At 42.7% G+C, this 20354-nt stretch overlaps 1 protein-coding gene across 2 annotated transcripts in view; it reads left to right on the forward strand.

Moving 5' to 3' along the window:
• The window catches only part of znf385c (zinc finger protein 385C), a 145722-nt gene that overhangs the window by 11241 nt on the left and 114127 nt on the right, over positions 1–20354 (forward strand). The window contains exon 1 of one of the 2 annotated variants that reach the window (XM_071467618.1): positions 6560–7033. The exons of the other annotated variant lie outside the window; for it this stretch is intronic. The gene's annotated coding sequence lies outside the window, so the exon portion shown is untranslated. Of the gene's footprint in view, positions 1–6559; positions 7034–20354 lie in introns of those variants that run through there. 2 annotated transcript variants of the gene reach the window in all.

The following is a 20354-nucleotide window of genomic DNA, read 5'->3' on the forward strand; positions in this document are numbered from 1 at the left end:
AGCATGAGACTCTTGGCAGGTTACTTGTCCATCACAGGGCCACCACACAGACAAACACAAACTCACACCCACAGGCCATTTAGAGTTTCCACTTCATTCAGTCAGCACATGTTCAGACTGTGGGAGGAAACCCAAGCATAAACCCAAGGAAACATGGCAAGAAAAACTAAACAGAACAGAAAATATTATAATTATGTAAAATGTTTTGCATCGCAATGATAGGCAGCCGGTGGACGCCTCTGTATGTCCCATCTCTCGCACCTCTCCCTCGTTTCCCCTGATGAAAGTGTTTAACTTAATAGTTATTACTACACTGCACTGCTGGATGAGAACTTATCACCTGATCATCAGACGGAGAGAATTAAGGAGAAACAGTGGGAGAAAGTAAATGATTTCCATGTGGCTGTGTAGCCAGAGTTGGACAGATCCTATCAGTAGATCCAGCTAATAGACCCTGATTATGAGCAGCCTCATTTTGTACAAATGACTCTTTTGCTGAGCCACCAAGAGTGCCAGAGTATATTATTTTTCTTTTATGCGCTGTCTTTCTTTTGTAGTATAACAATGTCACCATAATGAGAAACTTGGTGAAGACACAAATGTACTCAACTTATCTGTGCATTTTTTCCCCCTGTAAATCTTTCTCTCTGTAATTAAGTGAGGCTGTGGGTTCATGAACTAAGACTGCTTCATTACTTTTGAATAGGCAAAGATGGGCTGATATGGGTGAGAATGAGATATCAATATGTGCACTGTTACTTGAGTCTATTAATTTTATTCTGCAATTCCCTGCATTCAGTATCCTCCCAAGGCTTTGTCAGAGATAGAAAATATTTTTATATCCTTTGGTGATTCACTTGCTCCTGTTGAGGCCAAACTTTGGTTTATTTAAAGCACTAGCCACAGATTTAGATTGGCTAAATATGAAATATCAATAATTTTCTGCGTTATTGAAATAAAATATGAATCATCTCGTTGAAATCAATATACAGCCATCTAATAATGGCCAGAAAAGATGGAGCGAACACAAGTGTTTTATGGTTTGCTGTGGAGAGCTAAACAGTGCCAGAGGAAGGTGTGTGAAGATGGCTGCCGTGTGTCACTTTGACAATTAATCCTGTTGAGACCCGGTCGGCAATCATCTATAATGTAGGTTCAAGAGGAAAAAGGCCTCAGTTTCTACTCAGTGAAGTGCTTTTCTGGACTCTCATGCTCTCATGTCAATACCCACACGTTTAGATTATTCTCAGGAGACTTTGTGCAATAAACCATTTTCAGAGGTTGCACATACTGAAGAAATGTGCTCACAGAATCTATACGTACCAGACTGTGAGCATCTTGGTAAGCTGACAGTGGTTCAGCTCAGCGGCAGAGTCCTCTGAATAAAAGCAGTGGGAATAGACATTCCAACTTATTAATATGTATAGCTTTTGCTTCCTCATCCTCCCTGTGGAATAAAAATCTGATGGTGTAGTGGTAGCGTGAGAGCTCGGAGACTTCATCCCTCGCTTGGAAAAATTCCATGAAAGTCACCTGCAGTTTTGGGAGGTTAATTGCCAAGTTATAAATCACACGAGACAGTTGGGCTGTCGGTGCTGTTAGCATATGGCAGCAGTGACTCAGGTTATGGCAAAAGACAAAATCCTACATTAAGCTGAGTTTGTCATTTAATGCACCAATATTAATTTTTCCCATTTCAGGGAAGTAGAACCTAAAATAAAGAAATCGAGCAACTTTAGTCACAATGAGACTCTTGTGTGATGTGTAAAAGTTTATAGTGTGCATACTAATCCAGTCAGTGCACATCTGATTAGCATTCAGATACTTAATGAAGTGACTGTTGTTCATTAGCTCTAATTCCAAAACACTGATGAGCTTGTTGAAGGTGCAAATCTGAAGTTAATTGTGTTTTTTTTAGAAATATCAGCTGTTATCATACATTACAATAAAATATTGTAATAAAATTACAATAAATGTAAAAAAGTTTTGCAAAAAACTTCTATGTTTTAATCATTATCTTTTCAAAATAGATTGTGAAAGCGAAAGCTCAGTGAAGCCGTGAGGAAATTTCTTCAAATTTGTCACCAACATTCACTTGGACTCACGGACGAACTGATGAGTTTTGGTGGTCAAAGGTTAAGGTCAGTGTGACCACACAAAACACGTTTTCAGCCGTAACTCAAAAATTCACACAGCAATTATGAAAAAAATTCACAGAAATTGTTAATATTTGATATGATTCTGGATAAACAGGGTCGTCACCTGAAACTGGTCTGAGTGGCGGAGACGAATCACCGCAAAGTGGTTATTCTAGTTCTTTAAGTCAATACCTTGAGATTAGAGTGATAGTTCAGGGTTATTTGAGGTACTTATAGATAGTGGATTCAGATGAGTGCGCTCCCGGTTTCGAGAAGCAGCAGGAACACTGGCACAGAAGCTGAGTGATGTGCTGCTGTGGACAGGGTCGGCAAAAAAAAAGTGTTTTAGCCACTTTAAAAAAAGTACACAGAACCAAACCAACATCAGTTGAAGTTTACGCTGTATTTTGAATATTTTCACAACTTCATCTTGTTGTCAAACAGCTCTTTCCTTTGGAACTACAGTTTGTGAATCATTGAACTACTGTATTACTACCCACAAGCGCACTGGTAGTACGGTAGTATGATCTTTTACCTACAATGTTTGGCTAAAATTAAGTCTTAACTTTTATATATAATATAACATATATAACATATATTAAACATTTGACTCAAAGCATCGAATAAATTAAATGTGGAAATAAAATTAAAATTGGCATTGACAGAATATTTGATTTTTTTTCTAATAAAATGCCAACATTGACCTAATATATCTCATATTATTATAACTAACACATTTCTCCATTTTGAATTTGCTGCACTTCTCTCATATCAAAGCAACAGCTTCCCCCTCCCTTCATCTTTAGCAGTGATTCTTCATTTGGTAACTGTCAGTCATATTTGAATCTGTCCCACTGCAGGCATCTGGAATATTGATTTGGCCTAGATGGACAACTGAAGTCTGACTGACACTGTCAGTCGTGCAGATTATCAAGCAATTTCTCTTCCAGGAAGAGGAAACTGTAATGAAGTGTCTTCTCCACTCAAACTTGTTTCTTTTGATGTGCCTTTGCCTTTTATCCTCTAACCTGAGTCCGTGTGCTGCCCACTAAATTTGTACCAGCCTATTTTGCCGTTAGTATCTCTACAACATAATGAACTCAGTGGTAATCGCACTGGACCCTTCTAATTAAAACCCATGCTGAGGGCGAGTGACCATGAACGGGGCAACGGCCTGCCCATACTGTGGAGTGCAAAAGTAAACCATAACTCATGCTGCAGTGGGTTATGGGTATTTAACTGGCCTCCCATCTCTTTTATACAAAGCACATTAAATCCATGACTATTTCCTGTGGAGCTCAGTGTCATTTAAAGTGCAGCAGCCAGGTATACAACAGTCACACTGAAGTGGCACTTTCCACAAAACCATGACATACAACTGAGAGGAGCCTTTATTCAGAAACAGGACTGGATGTGTAAAAAAAAAAGGCCTCCTTACAGTGAAGTGTTGCCAGTCTGTGAAAGGAAGGACATTTTATCATGAAGAAGAAAAATCTGCCCTCAGATATTATCAAAGGAAAGAACAGGACACAGCGTCAAATTACCCCAGAGTTGACTTTCGCTGTAAGATGCATGTATGAATAAAATGACCTCTTCAGCTGGAGTTTGTACATAGTTTTATTTTTTTAATGGAAAGACAACAACAAATATTCCTCTTTTACAAAAGATGCAGTGTGAATCCTAGAGCTACACACTGTTAGAGAGAAGGTAAACACAAAAGTGTGTGAAAATCCAAAGGAAATGTTGGATCTAAGAGGAGCCACTCACAAGAGTTTTTCCTGCCCTCCTCTCCTCTTCGCACCTTGTTTAACTTATCGTTTCCATATTCCTTTGTTCTCCGTGAAGATCCATAGTCCCTACACCTGCTTTCCTTTTGTTTTGCTCATGTCTGACTCTACTCACTCTTGTCCATCAAAGGCTCCATTTAAAGATGGTTTTTAAAGTTCATGTTGAATGGACACAGCTTGGCTCTTCAGTTGCTGTGGAAACCAGGTTGACGCATGGACAGGTTGTTGAGAACAGTGTGAGTGGGAGTCTGAGAGGCCTGTCAAGATTTATGGATTCACTGTACACTTCTACAGACCTAGACCTTGTGTTTTATTTATCTAAAGATTATACTATATGTTTGTATGCAGATACAGAAGACACAATAAGAAACACAAGTCCAGACCAAATGCTTCAAATGGTAATAAATCAGTTTATATTTTTTATTCATAGGGTAGAAGAGACCGTCCTGTAAAAATCGAGCCAATAGGTGATTTGTGCAGCAGGTTATTATGGCCGAGCAAAGGGAAAAGTGCGGTGACGTTGTATATAGAGCGACAAAGTCCACATTTGTTGGAGGTTGGGATGGATGAATGGATGGATGGATGGATAGATGATGGATGGATGGATGGATGGATGGATGGGTCAACAAAATACAGGACCTTGATACAGGAGAACATTGTTCGATTCCCATGTGGAAGTAGCCGTTTATGTGGTTTCTATTATCCATAACCGTTCCACAAAGTACTTAGTTTGACCCAAATCCCGACCTTTACTAAATCTAACCAAGTAGTTTTAGTGCCTAAACCTAACCAAGCCATGAACGTTATTATAGTAACCATGGCGATGAAGGTAGGTATGTCACTTTCAATACAGTCTATGTGTTTATTGTTGTAACCATGACAACCAAGGTCTGGTACACCTGCCGCCGTAGGGGTGCTTGAAATTCTGGTACACCTGCCGTAGGGGTGCTTGAAATTCCATATTAGAATATAACTGAGGCAGAGCTGTTTCCAGTGTTTGTGCTAAGCTAAGCTAATGGGCTGCCGCCTGTGACTTCATATTTAACGTACAGACACGAGTGCGGTATTGATCTTCTCATCTAATTCTCAGCAAGACAACAAGAAAACGTGTTTCCCAATTTGTCAGTGTTTTCCTTTAAGGTGCTTCTGTTCTCATGGCTTTTCTTCGTATTGGAAGTGGCCCTATGATGTTCACTGGTCTGAGGTTACAGTTTACCAGTGTTTTTATTTACCACGCTAAGTGATCTATAATGAGCACTGTCTGCACTGAAAGGGCAAGTTGCTCCAGCAGGGTGATGTGGAACCTCATGTGAGGCAGGTGCACACTGGGGTGCAGGGTGTCGAGCCAGATACCTCTTAGGGCTCTGAATTTGGCTTACATCCTGCCCTTTAGCCATTCCCTGTGGCTCAGCGTGCAGGCAGGGGGGGCTGAGCACTGGCGCTTGGGAAACTAAAATATCTAAATATGAGGAAGGAGTTTTGGCACGTTTCATTCGTCAAAGGCTGAACACCACTGATCAAATGATAAAGGACTTTCAGGGCATCTTAAAGGTGGCAATGGCTGGTGTTACTGGGGAGAGACGGCGGTGTTGTGTTTCATTCACCGTGCTCCCCGTGTTCTTGACTGTGGGTTATTTTTATGATCACTGCTTGTTTGAGTGCCAGCACATTTGCATGAAGAAGGACATATCTAGTGCTCATGAATAGGAGAGCCAATAGTATCCATCACCTTAATGATGACAGCCTGTCCTCTTCACTTTTCTGTTAGTTTGAGTCATTCAACTGTAAAGGGGCCGTGTACATTGCAATCATGGCAACTGCCTTTCTGTAAATTGCGCCAGATTAAAATCAGTATCCAAGCCAATAGGAAAATGAAATTTAATAGTGCAACTGCACTATGAAAAGGCTCTTAGACTGGTGTTTAAATCATATCATCTGCAACCTCAGCATACTAAACAATGTTTTTCTTGGATGAGGAGGACAAGGCTGGCACTGTGGTATGTTTATTGTCCCTGCAGTAACTATTTTGGAGTCTGGGAAACTGTTCAAATCTGCCAGCATAAACACCTCAATGAGTAGACTATACACTGTCTGTCACATCACAGTTTACCAATAATATTCCCTCTCAAGGCAGATCAACATGTCTGTGCAGGGTAAGGGCATATGCTACTGTTACGCTGCCGGTGATTATTTACAGTCTGTAAGAGACAGTACATTCATTTGTATTCTTGTGTGGAAATTTAACACACTGTAACACTCATTTCTGGTGGGAAATAGCCTATTAGTAAGACTGAGTAGTATGACACATAGGCTACATAAACCATGAATACACATAAAAATATGTTTGGGGAAAAAAAGAATGAAATGAAATGATGCGATAAAATATATAATTTTTTTCACATTGTATGTACTTTAGGTTTAGATTAGGTCATACTATCAATATTATTGTTAATTACAGGCACAAGTGTAAAACAATTTGGATCTGGACAGTGACTGCTGCTGCTGCTGGAGCTGCACTGGTACGTGTGTGAACTGTCCAGAGTCAAGTCACACTCAGAAAAACAGAAAAGACATCTGTCCATATATTTCAAAATAAGACCCGATTTAATACATGTAGGTTCTTGGTAAGTGAAGTCAGTTCAAAAAAGAAAAGGAAATCAGTGTAAAGCCTGAACGCCACATGTCGCCAAATGTTAAGCTATGTTGTAAATTTTCTTTTAACATCCTTTCTTAAAGTGCATTATAAGAATTTAAGTGGGTTCCAATTATAAACATATAGGCTACTACAGGCCTAACCTAGGCTAGGGAAAAAAAAGTATGAAAAAAACAATATAAAGTCAACCCGTTATGTAGGCTTGTTTTAATCTCAAACAGTCCCTTAACTTCTCAGCTGGGATGACAGCTGTTTATCTACCTGTGAAAAAAACATTCTGTGCTTTTATCGTGAAAAGCTGTTTCCTGCCCGAGTCTGCTCAACTGCGTCCGGCTTGACTAAACCGCTGCACCGGACAGATCTGCTTCTTGCGCTGGCTGCCAGTCTTTACCAATCTGTCTCACTGTCGCCGAGCACGGACGAGCACCGAGGAAGTCGGAAACGGAACGGGACCGGTAAGACGAAGCACTTTGTACCCTCTTCCACTGCCGCATGCGAGGATCTACACTGTCTCTGGGAAAAGTTTGGATTTGGCTGAACTGATACTTGATGCGACAGTTCCAGGTGTACGGTTTTACTGGTTTCTGAGAGACGGGCAGTAAATGAAACATGTATTGTTGTAAAGTTTTATTTCGCTCGGTGCTTGGACGTGTCTGGGTCTGGAGAAAGACTGTATGAATTTTATAGTTTGTGCGTAATTGCGCATAAACAGCACCGGACGTTTAATCCCCTTTTTACCCACTTGTCGTCCCATAGCACAGATCCTTTAAAGTGGTTTATTAGGGGTAAAGCAAGAGGTTATTATCCTAATATCACGGATGATGCATAAGTAAATAAAAATCAAGAAGGCTATGAAGTCGTTCTGCTTGGATGCTGTATCAGTGTAAAGAAGCGGTTCCTAACTACTTAAGTTCTTCATATTCATAGTCAGCTGGGTTGATATCGGAAGCATTTCCTTCTCTCATCTTACACAGTAGCATTTTCCATTGAAAATGGTCAATAACTTCTCCTCCTTGTGCACTTTCTGCTCCGCACAGCAACATATTGATATGGTATTTTGTGTAATTATAGCAAATTAAATATTCACTTTTCCCGAAGGAAAATCAATGGAATACATTGACAGTTTCCTAACACTGTGCAGACTTGAATATGGAATCTGTTAATGAAATTGTAGTGACCTCATCAGACTTCGTAGAGTTTGTGTCACCTTCAGTGGTGCTCAGGGAATAACGTTTCCTTAAGATGTGCTCTGTGGTTTATATTGAAATGTCCTGATGATGAGCATAAATATGCATATTAAAAAAGTCCAGGTTTCATTGCCTTTGAAGTGGGCAAAAATCTTACTTTGCATGCAAAACCTGGGACACACGGGACACATTTCCATGATGAGCATTAACTCTGCACACACACTAAACCAGGTAAGGTCTGCTGGGACCAGTGACGACATATTTAACAGCCTTTTGCTCATGGAGGAATTTGCTAAGTTTGATGTGTCTCATTTAAACAACCCGTAAATTACATTGAATCATCGCAACTGTACAAAGAGAGAGACGAGTATGTTTCTGTGCAGATGTTGGAAGCTGTCACGGTCGTGGTGGAGCATGTGAAACAGCTGAATTTTCTACTGATCCCCTCTCCTGCTGCAACCTTGGCGCTTAGTGGTTGTCGTAACAAGTAAGAGGTCTGATAAATCAGGTGAAATATTACAGGGTTGATTTAGAGAACTCAACGTTGTGCGTCTGCTTTGTAGAGACTTTATTTATGTACAGCACCTTTTAGAGTTGGCTTCCCCCGCTGAATGGCCCTGGTTGATAAATGTTACAGTCTGTGCTGCTGTTATGATAAAGTGTGCAATAAGTTTCTCACAGTCATTTATGTTTTATTGTTTTGTTTTTATCTTTTTCTAGTGGGAGTTTGGTATTTGAGAGTTTTTACAGAGACTAGAGGAGGAGGAGCAACAGGAGATGCTGTGTAAGTGCAGTACAGGAATTTTGCCTCCAGGGATACAGTATAGTAATGACAGTCAAATTTATGGGACCTTGAAAATGTTGGTATTGTGTCAGCTGTTGGCAGTTGCCTAAAACCATTGTAGTCGGGCTACGCCAGCTACATGCTTATGGTGAACACAGACGAGACAGGGAAGAAAAAAAACATGCCTCTCTATTTTGTTTGGGATTATTATGGTTTTCCAGTCAATTATAACAACACAGAGTAGTAGTTCAGACGAAAACAATTTTCCCTGAGAGGATGATGTGTTCAAGACTTGCTCCAATGTTACGTCACGTTGGAAGCTGGATCAATACAGACACACTGCACATATTTTCTGTTGTTACTGACCCCATGCCAGTGTCTTAGTGCCCTAATTTCAGGTGGAAAACATGTTGAGCAAAGTTTAACAAGCTGACAAATGTGTTTAGGCTGCATATTCTTCAAAAGATGAGGTTTCGCTGTTAGAGAACAAGTATTTTTTCTTAGCCACACCTCGAGGTTAAACCTGTGGTGCAGTAAAGTTTGATTTATGTCTTGATATTTGGTGATTTGTTCGCAGAAGTAGTTAAATATTTTAATTATTCTGTTCAATGTTATTTCTAGATAAACAACAAGCAATAAGCAAACAATAAACTATATACATTATGACCAAGTCTGGGTTGATTGTTTGACCAAGGAACAATAGTGTGTGAGAGAGGGAGAGACACAATGTTGGCGCTCATGATAAAACCACAGTTATTATTTAAACAGTCATAATTTACAAGAAAACTTAACAGATATCTGTATTGTAATTAGCTGCCAGTGTAACAAGCAACCACATTCAGTACAACACTGACAGCATGTTTTAATCATTTTTCATCATCTGATCTTCAACTCTTTCTCTGAACCAGCGCAGTGTTCCACAATAACCCACCCACACTTTCTTCCTCCTGCGTGGTTGAAGGATGCACAACAGTGGAGGTTCAGTGTAGAGCGGTGCTTTGAATCAGTGACATCTTTCTCCCACAACAAATTACAGACCACGGACACAAGTTTCATGTTGAGGTTTTTCAAAAATAAATAGCCCAAGGCTCTGTGTAGTGCTCACCATTGAAGACCCTTATTCATCTTTCTCATCTGAAAGAAAACATTAACTTTAGGTGTGTGTGTGTTGGTGTGTGTGTATGTGTGTGTGTGTGTGTGTGTGTCACACTGGGGCTGCACTCTATGTTCTGTCTGATTTGAGAAGATCTGTTATTTTCTGGACATGGTTATTCTGAGATTGTTAGTGTTACGTCGCGGAGAAGGTGGCGTTTGAGTACACCTCACATGAAGGAGGAAATGTAAACAGTGACTCCATCTTTTCCTCAGGTCACTAGAGACAACTGACAAGTCTCAGATGGAATAGTGTAAAAAAAAAAAAAAAGTGGGGAGTGAAAAGAAGAGTGGAGACAGAAAGAGGTGAGGTGTAAACATCGAGCAAGAACTAGCACAATTTGGAAACTTAAAAAAAACATCCACCTGCCGGCTCACACGTCTTGATGGAAGTAAGTGTAAACTGTTTCCGACAGGCCGGGTGTAACGGTCCACAGAGTCGTAGCTCTGGGTGGTTGACAGTGACGAAGACAATGTGAAAGCTCTGCCTCCTGACCTGAGGGCCTCACAGGCTTTTCTTTGTCTCCTGCTCGTGGGACCAGGCTGGTCGGTGCTTTCTGCCTCTGTTAAAACGCTCCCGGTAGAGATGGGAAGGCATCTTATACAGAGACCTTCAACCACTGCAAACCTTTTTTCTCTTCCTCATAATTTTGCCGTTTTCTTTTTCTCTGTCAGACGCTTGCTCTTCTATAGCTGCCTCTCACCTTGTAATTTTCTCTGTGATTTTGCTCGTCTGCTGTTCAAGTGGCCTCTCGCTATTTTGCTTTGACCCGCATTTGATCCTCCTCCTTACTGCTGCTTTCTGTGGCATCATCACCTGCTGAGCCAAGGTGACCAGCTCACTCACACTTAGCAACACACACAGCTGGAGACTGAATTTATATACTTTTGGATGTTTGTTGACCTCCCTCACTCTCGTTCTCTCCCTCTCTCTCTCTGTGGCTGCTACCCTTGATTTCATCCTGCGCTGAAAACGATCAAAGACGCTCTGTGACCTTTAGTTGGGTTCTCTGAAAAGTTTAGTGCTAAAACTGTGATGTACTTGCTGGTGGTGTTTCCAGTCGCCAGTACAAACACACAGTTAATTCCCAATTAGCCTGGGGAAGCTTGGCACTGGAGGACATCACTGTCCTGTCACGACCAGGCAGAGTCATATTCACTGCTCTCATGGCTGATGGTTCTTAATGTGAAGCAAAAAGAAGAAATTAAATTCAAACAGAAATGCTGTACTTTCATGAATTAGACCTTTGTATGTGACGTGTGCTGTCTGAACAGGTTTACAGTGATTTCTTGAATTTTTGTGCTCTACACTTCATTAAAGGCCAATTTTAAAGTCACTGCGTAAGTATTGAGTTATCTACACAGCCTTTTATTTTATGTCCTTTGAGGGATGTTAAGGATAAATCTAAAGTGTCAAAAACATATGCACATTTCATATTTATTCAGATGTTATATCACAAGTGACTTTAACAAGTAAATTCCCCCGCCACACCTCAGGGGAGCGACAGGGCTATAATAATAATAACAAGTGAAAACACTTGCCCTCCCCAGCTATGCTGTCTCTCTGTCCCAGAGGGAGCAGCAGAGTGTTGGTACCCTTCCACCTCTGAGCCCCCTCCACTGGCCTGTGTTGGTGCCCTGTGTGAGGCTGGAGGTGGCAGACACACGGTGGGGGTCAGGGATTCTGACAGCTGCACAGAGCCTGCCCCAGGGCACGCAGGCTGCCCTTTTCCTGTTGAAAGCCCCCCTCCCTTCTCCAGCCCCCTGCCTGGCTGACTGGCATACCCGATCGGAGGTGCTCAGCCCTGGGGATAGACTCAGCAGAGGCTGCCTGCTCCTCAGAGGGGAGCTGGAGAAGTGACAGTGCTGACCCTGGGGAAACCAGGTTTAGATTTCACCCCCCCCCCCCCCCTCACTCTGTGACATTGCATAATTCCTCTCCCATCATCTCATGATGCTTTTTACACCTCGCTCTCCCCTTTAAGCCCCGTGCCCAAACAGTAGGTGATCTGGCAGCGAGAAATTAGAGCAAAGGATGAGGGGGAATGGCTGGTGGTGGTGGTGGTGGAGGAGGGGGGTGGGGGGTGGGGTTGGGGCAGTCATGTTTTTCACTTACAGTAGAATCACGGGGGTTGATCCTCTTCAGTGGCACATTCAGCATCTGCGTCGAGCTTCATTTGATCTCATTTTGATTGGTTGTTATGAAATCATTATCCTCATTAACAGAACACACCAGAAGTCTGCCTCACCGCCACGAGCCATAGATCCACTCACACACTCACACACTCACACATGTGTAATGACTCGCACTGACAGTGGCCCCAGTGTTAGAGCTGCGCATTCATACACACACACACTCACACACACTCACACACACACACACACACACTCACACACACACAGTGGTGCATTTATGCTGCTGAGCTGCTGGTGAATGACGGAGCTCTGGGGTGAAACACTGGCTCAGTGTGTCTGGCCAGGTAAACCTCCTCAACCACTCCACACAACAACAACAAACACTAAATAGAGCACTTGTTTGGGTCCAGCTGCAGGCAGCGGGAGGGGTGGTGGCTAAAATCATTTGATCAGAGACCTGCTGTTATGGACAGCTTTCATGAATATGCAGATACTGTGTGTAGTACTTGCTCTCTCGCGCTGTGTGTCCACGTGTGTGTGTGCACGTGTGTGTGTGTGCGTGCGCGTGCGTGTGTGCGGTATCTGGTATTGATTTTGTTTTGTTTGTTTACGTTTTATTTTTGTAGGTTTGATGAGCACACATGGCCTTTTTCAGCAACGCCCAGCCGCACATACAGGCGTTCATTCAGTTACATGTATTCACACCTGACACAGCCGCCCCAGTCTTTCACAAGGAGCTCTCTAATTGCCTTGCTCAACGGCATAAAAGTCATCAGTATTGACAGAAGGGGAACGTGTTACGCATTTGCTTTCTCTGTCGAGATTATTTATAGCTGAGAAGACTAGTTTCTCAGTCTGGATAATGTGTGTTGAGCCCTTGTCCTCATTACTTTCCAGGTTTTTCCTCTGTCAGGATTATTATGATAGCAGTATTCATGCAGACATCTCATGTGGTAAATGTTGAGATCCTACTGCAAAATCCCACCATTCACTGTTGTCTGTGTGGTTGCTAAATCTGAATGGCTCAAATGCATTAGCTTAAGTAAAAGATATTTAGCTCCCGGGGATTATTCAGAGGCTAAATTTCACAATCACCCTTCTCTCTAAAAGCTTTTGAATGATATTGTACCTTTTAGCACAATTTGCCCTTATTTAACTTTGGCTTTGGTCTACACTTATCTAGTATTTTTTTCCTGTGGTGAAGGGCTACATTAGTTTATAATTTCTCCACAAGTCAGTTATGGCAAAAACTATCACTGAGGTTATTGCTTTCAAGGATTGGTATCAAAATGTAATTGCTTTAACACTTTTATAATGTCCATTTCTAAACTCTGTAGTGGGACTTTGATCTCACTGGAGGTGTAGAGGAAAAGGTTGGAATGGAAATAAACACTGTGACCTATATTAGCATAGATGTTTTAGCAGTGTAGATGGTTTCGAAAGAAGAATAAAACAACAGTTTTCCAACAGCAGGCTGAACACATTTTGCTGTCACCCAAATGTGAACCAGCAGCAACTAATAATGAATATGTAACACGTGCAGCCATCGGATGAGACAGGCACCCCGCAGTTATTTAGATCAGCTCTGTGTCATCTGTTTTACATTCAGATATCAGGGGCCGGGATGAACCCGTTCCTGTCTGTACCTGTGAGCCTCGTTGATCCGTCGCAGTTCGGTCCCGGTGTGTATTGTTTATGACATGCTGCTGAAAGAAGTAGTGTAGATGGTTTTTGCAATTATAAAATCTTCTTATCCTGTAAGCGTGAAATGTTAACAGCTCCTTTTCCTCGAGTACTTGCTCTGAAACTACATATTTAAAAAGTTAGAAGAGGCTTTTTCAGAAATGCCTCCACATGTGTCATGGAGTGGATGTGTGTGTTTCTCATCAGTCACACTGAGGCTGCACTTGACCCCAGTTCGTCTTGTTGAAGATAGATTAGCAAATCTGTTCTGCTGCTTCTCCCACAATTATACAATCAGGAAAATAAATTCAGAAATAGTGTTTTACCTGACAGCTTAATTTTTGTTATTAATATTGTTCCAACTCTGCACTGACGGTGTGTGTGTGTGTGTGTGTGTGTGTGTGTGTGTGTGTGTGTGTGTGTGTGTGTGTGTGTGTGTGTGTGTGTGTGAGTGTGCTGCTGCCTTTCTGTGGATTGTCTATCTGTGCTCTTCATTCCACACTCATGCTCCCGTCCTTTAGGAGCAGGATCTGTTTTATCTCCTGCTCAGCGAACAGCTCCTCTCCTGCCTCCCACAGCTATAGATATCAACTGTCAGAGTCATTACAGCCCGCAGGAGGTGGTACCAAAGCTTCCTCTCCCCCACCAAGCTACCAACCCCCCGCCTCCATCTCTCATTGATCAGGGCTAGAGAGACATCTAATCCATGCTGATCACAGTAACCTCCGCTGTCTGGAGGGCTGGATCGGAGGCACACACTCTTGTTTTACTGTGTGTCTCGGTGAACCATGCAGGCTGTGAGGAGAGGAGGCTGGATATTGATGGGTGTGGCTCGGGTCGCCCCCAGATAGCCTGATGGCGTTGGTGATGGCCTGTGATGCCACTATTGACGTAGCGGCTGACTCAGAATTGTTTGTACCATTCAGCTGCCTTCTTTATTCCTTTATTTATAGTCTGCCATCTCCTCACAATGAACTCTGGCTTAGCAAACCTATCAGTGATGGGCTGGCCTTTGATTAAAAGTCAGATTATCACCCTCTTGCCATATGTGGGCTAAGCAGCTCTAGGAAACTGAGCTTTATTCTGTCCCCGGTCCCACACAGTCACAGTTTTCAGCTTGTGTCACTCGTCTGTTTACATCTCTTTTTTCCTGTGGTATCTTCCTCTATCTCTCTCCTCTCATTTCTTTTTTTTGCACGAGTGTGTCTGTGTGTGTCTGTGTGTGTGTGTGTGTGTGTGTGTGTGTGTGTGTGTGTGTGTGTGTGTGTGTGTGTGTGTGTGTGGGTGGGTGGGTGGGTGGGTGGGTGATGTGCCTTTGCACTCTGCTTGGGGCCTCTTATCATCTGTGTCAAACTAGTGGGCTGAGAGTGGATGAAGAAAGAAAGGCCAGTTTTCTACTCTTCGAGATCCCACATTAACACCACTTCCTCCGGTTTAAAATCCCTCTTAGCCCTGAACCAGCAGCCGAGACATCAGCTCCTCACACACACGGCTGACGCACACAGCGACTCACTGATCCACTAAATCTCTTCTGTTAACTGCATTGATTCACTGTGTCTCTCTCCATTTCTTACCTGTTTGGTGAGTCAGTGCTTCAGCAGTACATCCGGCATATCCAGCACTGACTGGCAAGGTTGTGTAAGACTGTTTCCACCAGTGATTCATTTTGCATTTGTCACAGTCAAATTTAAACTTGTTGTTTATTTCCCTTTGTGGTTACCGGTCTGAATTCTAAACAAAGCTATACACAGTGAATGAGGCTGCAAAAGCCGAACCCACAAACAGCTCCATTTGTACGACATAAGCTACCTCCCTGACTTTATCTCCCCCCCAGCTGAGTTTAGGCCATCACAAACTCATAGTGGCCTGACACACCCTGTAATGGAACCATATATTTTCAATTCTCTGCTCCTGGGAGCTTTTTTGCTGACAAAACAGGGGTTGGGTTAACAATTGTAACGACACTGCTGTCAGTGAGGGGAGCTCAGCAAAAGATAAGGAGAGTGGAGAAATTCATGCACCTGCTCTCTGGAAGATCTGCACATCGCCAGCACTCTGTTTGTTCAGCCAAAGTACAGATACTGACTTAAAAGGTTTTTCTGAAGCAACAATATTGTGTTAGAAAATGCTTCTCAGTAGTCCACCTCTGCTTTGCACTAATAACTTTCTGCTGTGCTCTTAGACAAAGCTTAATACGGCCACTCCATTTAAAAGGATGTGTTTCTTTAAAATAATGGAACCAGCCTGACTTTGAACGCTTACACTGCTTTTTGTTGTTGATACACTGGAGACTTGTGTGACTGTCTGAGCAAACATGATTATGTTTCTGCAGAATTATGTTTTGTATGCTTTGTATAACATCTCTATAATATGTTTACACAAATTAAGACTTTGCATACTTTTTTTTTTTCTTCTTTTAGTCGTTACAGTTGCCAGACCGACATCCAGAGTGCCAAAGGAATATCAGAGGAACCTGTCTTAATACTCCTGATGTTGTGAACAGGGTGGTAGAGGATCTGCAGCCCAGTCTCGCCTCAGTGACTCTGTTGTTAGAAACAAGGCCAGAATCTAAACAAGGCATCTCGTCTTCTTCAAAGCCACATTGAACCATGAAAGTCTGTAGGAAATCAATAACGTGATTGCTGTATTGAAAGAGAACACACTCGCTCTGGGCTCTGCTGATGTTTTTTGATGGCAAACCTAGAGAAAACACAGGAGGGAACATCTGAACAAGAGACTCACACAGCTGCAGATTACCTCACCTTCTCTTTTACACACATATTTATAGTAAATGCACATATACTTTACTTGGGGACATATAGCTGGGGCTTCCTTCATGTAGCACACTTTGATTGAATTAAAATAGATCCTAGTAAAATTTCTTTGTTCACCTTCATTGAGGAAATGTCAGTGTTCTGTTCAAGCCTTTTACCGGGCTGATCCCTGACAAGTACCAGGACTGATTATTCACAGGTGCGACAAATCCATAAAATCCCAATCAGTACTTTCAGTATTATAATTAGCCTGACTCATAAACGCAAACTGACAAGAGAATAAGACATATAAATGTGACATATGTACAACAAAATATTAATAGGTCAAAAATATTGCATGTTATTCACATAAGATAAATCCATATATTCTAATTCTTTTAGGGAAATATTTACTATGAATAATAATGAATATTTATTACTTATTTGATTAGTGGCCAAGAGTTAGATAAAAAAACTGATACTACTCTCGTATCTGTCCTTTAAAGATAATATAAACTAGATATTAGATCGTTTGTGAGCTTTACAGGTGTTGTCAGGCAGATTTTGTCAGACGGAACCAGTCTAGCTGTTTCCCCCTGTTTTCAGTGTTGTGCTAAGCTAAGATAACAAACTGTGGGCGATAGCTTTATGTGTAACAAGCAGGTATGAGAGAGGAATCGATCGTCTCAGCTAACTCTTCGTCAGAAAAGGCAATGAGCACATTTTGATTTGTCATGTTGGCAGGTAAAAAACACTACATGGTGTGAGCGAACAGAGGAAACAGTAAACGCTATCTGAGGTGGGAAGCAGCATTGAAAAGCCATGTTGTAGCACAGAAAGAGGTGCCGGTTGAATTATGTAATCTTGTTACATTCTCCTAAGTACATTTGCATAAATACAGCTGATGTAAACACACACTTACTCACAAAATAGGCGTCCAAAATACATTTGGATAGAGACATAGTCTATGCTTTGAATGTGGCATAATCTGACTATTACCTACAATCAAGCTCCTGTCTGTAAATGACTCCGGACAGAATTAAAAATGCCGGTACCATGGAGGGACAGTATCAACAAAAACGCTTCATTCTTCCTCTCACTCATGTTTTGCAGTGTCAAGCAAACTGAAAGACTATTTTTTGCAGCTTTGCTTAAAATCCTCTTGACAGCAGGATGGAAACATGTAGTGAGCGCAAGGAATTTGTTTCATATTCCTAACACTGTGCTCAGTCATTGCCTCTGCTGGATCTCGACATACTGCCCACTTCACAGCCTATATCAAGGTACTCCTCCTTCACTGTAAACTTTTCTGTGGCACATGAACACACGGCCCACCTCGGGCCTGGGCTCACATCTAACCCCAAAAGCACGCACTGAAAGCTGCCTGCAGGGAGATTGACCCCTTACAAGTTACGGAAAGCACAGAGAGCAGCCCTGTTCCCCCTCCAGGCCGGGACACAGGAGCACACTGGAGCCTTTAGAGGGATGGAAGCAGACGGACGGGATTGGTGGGAAGAATATACATTGGAGCTCTGTATTTAACTTCCCCCTCCACCTCTCTCTGGCACAGCCCTCTCTCTACTCCATCCCATTTCCCTCCTGTCCACACATAACGCCTTTGAGACTCCGAGCTCCAATGCAGCGTCTGATTTTTGGCGGCTGATACACCTCTTACTTTCTTGCCTGTTTTTCTTGTCCACTCTGTGATCTCCCTCAAGCTCAAAACCTCCAGCCAAGTTTATCCGACTTCTGTAATACCAGTGAGCCCAAGTCTTTCAAAAAACATGGACATACAGTGTTTTATGCCAGAGAGAGAGAGAGAGCAATTGAGATTTGAGAGGAAGCCTGTCTTTCAAAGAGAGGAGTAATGGGCCCTGAGGGCACTTCTCAGCTCTCATGTGAGGCTGCTAGCCCTTGCATTTCTACATGCCTAGAGAGGTGTTACATAAATGACAGAATATCCTCAATTGCCACTTTTTGTATGCTAAAAGCCTTCTCCCAGGTTGATGTTTATGTTAATGACTTCAGTCAGAGGTTTGAAGTGCCTGGATGATGAGCAGCTAGCCTAGAAAGGAAGGAGTGACTCTGACCTTGGCCCACTTCAGGGAAACGCTCTGGTTTCTGACTAATAGACTATGCCCTATTCTTTCTCCCACAACATGCACTCAAAATAGCTCTGGCATGCCCCATTAAGCAGCATTTTAATTGTTAACGCGGCATACTCTGTCCTTGGCACACATTAACTACTTCATTTTAATGTCAATCCCAATTAAAGAAGGACCGAGGAGACGATCATTTTAACAAGGTACAAGCGTGATGCTGCAACCACAATCAGCTTTTAAGGGAGTTGGGGTGCCTGAGATATTAGTGGTTTTTTGGTTCTCACCAAATGACTGACAGATCACTCAGGGGGACCACTCATGATATAGATTAAAAAAGGGTAACCGGTGTTACACATTGAGCTCAGGCATGGTCAGTACCTCTCAGTCTGTAAACACAGTTGTATAATCTCTTCAGTGACTCTAAAGCAGCTTTGTCAAGTCAAGACAAAATAACTCTCGTGGTTCCATCACAGTTTTCTCAACTAGGAGACTGAAGACGTTTCAACTGAAAGCCTGTGTTACACACTGGGGGAACAGAGTTTCAAAGACATGGGCAGTTACCAGGTATAAGGGCAGGGTCATGCTCAAAGTAGTTCTTAGTTCTTGCACTTGGAAGATTTGAAAGAGATTTTCAAACTCTGCATACTGTCTCACCCCCCATGCAACAGGCCAAAGACTTGAGAATTGGGCACGAACGTCTTGATGTTCAGTTTGGAAAAGTTACAGAAATTGTGCAAACCCCCAGCGCTCACATCGGAGAGGTGTGGGGGTAGCGGGTCTCCAAAGTGGTTCAACCATCTGGCAAGCACTTCCTTTGAAGCATACTGTCCCTTTACTAAGGGACAATGAGTGATGCTTTATGGGAGTTGGAGGATGCAGGCATTTTGAAGCATGGCCCATACTAAAGTCTGAAGGTCAGGAACATCTGCCCCTTGTGATTATCCCGTCTTCATCGGAGTACAACACAAAATGGCTGACGTGTTCTTTTAAGAGAAACAGGAAGTCTATGGGGTAAATATGGTCTCATGCATGTCACTATACAGTTTTCAGTCCAAGGCTGGTTCAGTTTTCGCATTCGTCCTAATGCAGTGACAAAGCAGAAGCTTGGGACGGATGTTTGTTTCCTAGTGTGTACAGTTCCTCCCTTCCTTCCTCTTAACTGTCGCCCTTGGCGTTACCCGGAGTGAAAGCTTCCACGGTTGGCAAGCTTCTCTTTCATCCCTCCAAATTTACCCTTCATGGTCTCCCCCCCCTTCAGCCTGTAGCCTGTTGGCTGTACTGGGATACAAACCCCATTTCCCCTGGAGAGCAATAACGCTAGCATTAGGTTCTGCACAGAGCGGTGCCAGCCCAAGGGCCTGGCATGCAATCGTCCACTGCTGCAAACAGAAGCACATGTACACAGAAACCATTCCCAGCATTGCAGCACCAGATGGATGGCAAACAGGGATGCTCCCAGGTCCAAATCACCTCCCGCAGCTGGGTGATAGAGTCCCACAGCAGGGAGAGGGGGCAGGCAGGGATTGGGAGCTGTTTTGTTGTAGCACTCCCATTAACTGCCACGAGTCTTTTGTGGATTGTCACTGCAGTTATTTTTGTTTCAGAGTGTGTTTTTTTTTAATCGTTTAGTTTTTGGTGCATATTTTTTCTGTGAGGGTCTCGCTGCTTGTTATGCACCATCTGATAATGGGTAATGCATCAGTGGCTGCCTGCCTAATGACTTAGATAGGTAGAGGTGCTCATATTGGCAAGCAAGCACAGTGTTGTCATGGGGATGATGTGTGGGCCCTTTCCTCCTCTACTGGAGTGAACCAGCGAGCGGTGCTTGACTGCCCACCACCAAAAGGCACAAAAAGACTACCGCACATGCTTGCACACACAAGTACACATGTAAGAGTACCAACACTGCAGCACCAGCAGAGTGGATGAATCAGTGAACTCTCCAGCATCTCAAAGAGGAGGAGGAGGCGGAGGTGGTG

The sequence above is a fragment of the Trachinotus anak genome, unplaced genomic scaffold, assembly GCF_046630095.1.
Source record: "Trachinotus anak isolate AG129_WGS33_773 ecotype Australia unplaced genomic scaffold, CSIRO_AGI_Tana_v1 ptg000003l, whole genome shotgun sequence".
Lineage (NCBI taxonomy): Eukaryota > Metazoa > Chordata > Actinopteri > Carangiformes > Carangidae > Trachinotus > Trachinotus anak.